The following is a 5,029-nucleotide window of genomic DNA, read 5'->3' on the forward strand; positions in this document are numbered from 1 at the left end:
CGTTTCTTAGAGGGTTCTAGTTGAGGTATAATGGAACAACTTTAATCTGTTGGCACTTTGATCCGTTGTATCAGAGAAAGTGCTAATTAGATAAATATCTGTCCATTAAGCGTTTTGTCATTTGTTGTACCAAAATCGGAGTAGCAACTACGAAATGTACGGTCATCAAGCTCAAGCTCAATGTACGTGACTAAGTTTTAAAATGAAAAGCTTATTGCGAATTAGTGTTCACTTTTATCACTTCTATTTGTGCAGAATGACAATTAACTAATTGTGTTTATTCTTCAGATTAATACAGGCCATATTACAGTATGGCATGTATTAACCATATTTCAAATAGAATTCAACTTGTATCAAAAACTTGAACTAACAAATTCAGAACTTGATAATCGACTTAAAAGTCATAACAAAATGTTTCGTCTTTGCGTCTTTGTACACTTTTCTTTTTCGTTTCGACCTGCGAAGCTCTCCTGGCGAGTCCATTTTACTATACCTTCTATTGGTTCTACTTGTAACTCCCCTGGAAGCCGTCACCGTCCATCCATTTCGTCTCCGTCATCTGTCGTAGTCGTAGCACACCGCGTTACAAGACCGTCACCGTCAGTCTCGTGAGAATTCATTTGCTGGGCTATGACATTCGGGGAACTCCACACCGAAGCTTTCTTAAAAACTTTTATCTGGTTACGATGCGCCAATAAGTATCTGAAATATAGATGGAGAATACATTTTAGTAAAGGTTGCCTTAATCCATCTCGCATGGTTATGGGGGTTCTTATTCTGGTACCAGACCTCATCCCAGCCATCAGACTACTGAAAATGTTCATCGAGCACATCGGGAACATCCCGCCTGACTTTTCAGCTCTCTCTTCATGTGGCTTTGGTATGGAGAGATGCTGCTTATATTCTTGTTTAGGGTTCAGCAAATTTAGGATCGACTTCGGTTTATTAGAAAAAATCTTTTCTGACGGGAAGTGGCCGTCTTTAGTCAAAGTAATATAAATAGAAAAATATTAATCTGGTCATCCAAGTCTAAATCTTTAGTGTCAGGCTCCAACAGGAATCTCTTTAAAACCTCTTTCACCGTTCTTACTAGTCTCTCGGCCTGACCGTCACTTGCCGGATTATAAGGTTTACTTTTCCTCTTTTTCAAAGCAGTCGGTCAAACGCTGTTTGTTTTCGCTGGGCAAAGCATTATGACCAAGGTGTCGAGAATGTTTCCCAACTGAAATCATCCTCTAGACTGAATCAAGAATCGAGATTGCCATCTCTGGTTCTATCCTATCCTATCCTATCTATCCTATTACCGGAGACCCTTTAGACAATTACAGCTGCTACTACGATCAAATACACAAGAAGCTACAGCTCATCAAGGGTCTCAGCTATTTCCAAGTAGGGTATCTGCAGGTGTACCCGCCAGGCTATTGGGCTTCGAGACATCCCTTGGAGGCCAGTGGTTTCAACCAACTGCATAGTAAATTATTAAGCGAGCGTACACTAATACGGAGAATTGTTAACAAAATAATGTTTTTATCTTTGGTTCTTGAGCCTGTGAGTGGAATCCAAATTAATGATTTCGGTCGCTAAAAAATAGATTTGAATTCAATATGGCAACATGTTACTTTAAAAGTGCAGAGTGATTCAAAGCATGTTTAGTGGCTTAAAATATTCTCGTCACCCTACTCATATGAATGGGGAATTATGAGATTTGTAACATTTGCTTTATAAAGCTTGAATTGGTTGAGACATCAAATTCCACACACTTGAGATATTTCATAAAACCCATCAATGTTTATCGGTTCAAAAAAAAGTAATCTCAAGCGAGCTGCGAAGACGATTTACGTTTCGATACGACAGTCACCCTCACCCTCGTTCGCATATGGGCCATGGTGTGGCATTCTGCAGATCCACGCCGGACCAAGGAATGGGAAAATTGCCAAAGCATGAAAATAAATTATCTGTAACGATTTGATCAAGCCCACCCTGGATTGATGGTATACGCCGATGTATCTGTTATTTCTTTTCGGGTGAGAGCTGATTCTTGGCAAATCGTCGTCGTTTGCCGGTTGGGGGCAGGAGCTTGGTGCCCAGTGCTGTTGTTCGGGCACATTAAGCTTCGCCTCCATCCGTTGAAGCAGCTCCCCAGAGTCACAAATAATTTAAATGAAAGTATAACGAAAACCATAACACCTAACGAGCAAATCAGCTCTTGTCTCAGCCGAAAACCGGCCTTCAGGGGAATAAGCCATTATTCGACAGATCGGATGGTTGTTGGAGGAGTTCATTTGTTTTTCCGATTCTTTTCTCTGTTTTCGTTGAAATGGTCCGGAGCAAAAATCCGTTCGGTCAACCCTTCCCATAAATTACCCTCACTTTTTTTTCCTACCGGAATTGTCGGATGGGTGGGTTGTATTGTTTTGAAGTTGCATGCCATCACATTCGGAGGAGGAGTAATAATCGTAAATTTCTCCGAAACGAACAATCGACTCTAATCGAACCTTATCCGTTTATGGGAGAGGTTATCCGAAACATTCTATGTTCTATGTTATGTGCATGCTTCGATAATGGAAATAGACAAATCAGTTGATGAAACCCTTTTCGTTGAATACAGTACACAGATATTTTCATGGGAAAATTCAAACGGCGTATTACTCGTCGACACTTGAAATCACATATGATAAATACAACGCAATTTCACATTGAGTAAAGACTATTAGACGTCTAGAGTAGAGAAGTTAAGAAAAAGTTTAACGGCCCATAATACAACAATTTCTAATAAAACCGTAAGAAATAAAAAAAAATGAATTGCTTAAATATCATTAAAATTCACTCATTTGAAGATATAATTAATATTACATTGGATACGCAAATCGTGCGAAAATAGCTTGTATTGTCGAGTCGATATGAAAATTGCTTTCTTTTTCCTGGCTTTATATTTATCAAAATGCTCTAGCCAGGCTTAGGCAAAAAAATACCATTTGAGGTACATGAAATTGATGCGTCGCAGCATGCGTGAAATAATGAAACTGACAGTTTTGAAAGTCTTTGAACAGGGAACCTGCCTACCACGGTGGTTCCTTAACGTGTTACCAGGTTAGATATTGATGGACTTCTGTTATTTCTTTCTTGGAGGCTGTGTCATTCATTATAAATCTCTGGGTCTGCCTCTGTTGCGAAATCCTACTGAATTGCAATATAAATGTGATTGCAGATGTCGTTCACATCCCTGAACTGAACCAACAAATGAGTGATAAGTGTAAAAATGATATGCTGAGTTCAGCTGGAAAACTATTTCACTATAGTTGAAAGTCAGCAAAAATAACAATAAAAAGTAGGTATACTACCTGAGAACCTATACTACCTGGGTGGCTGATGTGGACTCAAATTCCAGCCAATTTGAGTCCACATCAGCCACCCAGGATCGCAAACTAAAGCACCCAAAGTCATATACAGTCCACAAAATTATATACAACTCCCAAACAGGAACTAATAAAAAAAAGTCTGAGCCGAAGCGGAAGCTCAAATTAATACAAATATTGTCTATCCGGAATAAATTTATACCGCTTTTCATACCGAAGTTGGATTTTTCTCCAGATACAGGCAACTTTCCCAGCTTCGGAAGTAGTGCGCTGGATTCGCCTAAAGATGCGCTAAACAGCTCATCAATTAGTTTGACAAATAAAACTTCGGAAGAAAGTTCGGTTCGGAAGTCCCGACTTCCGAATTCTAACTTGGTGCTACGCCGACAATAGTACAATAGTAATGATAGTGCCTTTCACTTATTCAAACAAAACTCCACATTTTTTTAATCCGCACACAATTTTTTCATATCGTTTGAACGTAATGACCAATTGTTATCAAATTTAATAGTGATCATCTAGACTTTTCACCCTATATGCAACTTATTGCACAAAAATCAATTGAGGTTTACTAACAATATAAACCGTTACCAGAAAAAAAAATATACACTCAACCCTCTTTTTACGGCAGTTTTTTATACGTCACCTCGTTTTACGGCCTCCTTTTTACGGCACGTGACGTAAAAATACCGTTCCAGGTCATTCGAGAATTCCCTGGAGTATCAAATCCAGGCAATTGAGTTGTTATAAGTTCTCCAAATTATCCTGGAGTTTGTATCAAATGGTCTGCCGAATGAACCAAAGCTTTCATGATGTCCCCAGCCGCGGTATCAACCTAAGTATGCCCTCCGAGTATTTTTCTTTCACTTGCGTCTCAAATCCAGACATATGAGATGTAGTAAGATCTCCAAATCGTCCTGGAGTTTGAGTCAAATGGTCTGCCGAATCAACCAAGGCTTCCATGATATCCCCAGCCACGGTATCAACCCAATTATACCCTCCGAGTATTTTTCTTTCACTTGCGTCTCAAATCCAGACATATGAGATGTAGTAAGATCTCCAAATCGTCCTGGAGTTTGAATCAAATGGTCTGCCGAATCAACAAAGGCTTTCATGATGTCGCCAGCCGCGGTATCAACCCAATTATGTCCTCCGAGTATTTTTCTTTTACTTGCGTCTCAAATCCAGACATATGAAATGTAGTAAGATCTCCAAATCGTCCTGGAGTTTGATTCAAATGGTCTGCCGAATCAACCAAAGCTTCCATGATGTCCCCAGCCGCGGTATCAACCCAATTATGCCTCCGAGTATTTTTCTTTCACTTGCGTCTCAAATCCGGACATATGGAATGTAGTAAGATCTCCAAATTATACTGGAGTTAGGACATAGGGCAGTTTGGAGATCCTGAATCATGTCATCTTCATGAATAAATTATGTGCATGTACTCGGATGACATAATTGGGAACCGATGTGAGCCAGCCTAGGGCTGAAAGCCTCGCTTATAAAGATAAAAAAAATAAGAACACACCTTTATTTGGGACATAGTTCCAGGCGAGGTTGATTTGGTAGACTATTTGGTTCCTACTCTAGGGCAATTTTGAGGATCGCAAGTAAACTATAAATACTAGGAGAACACAATTGGGGGGATACTGTTGCTAAGGACATCATGCAAG

The sequence above is a fragment of the Armigeres subalbatus genome, chromosome 1 (genome assembly GCF_024139115.2).
Source record: "Armigeres subalbatus isolate Guangzhou_Male chromosome 1, GZ_Asu_2, whole genome shotgun sequence".
Classification (NCBI taxonomy): domain Eukaryota; kingdom Metazoa; phylum Arthropoda; class Insecta; order Diptera; family Culicidae; genus Armigeres; species Armigeres subalbatus.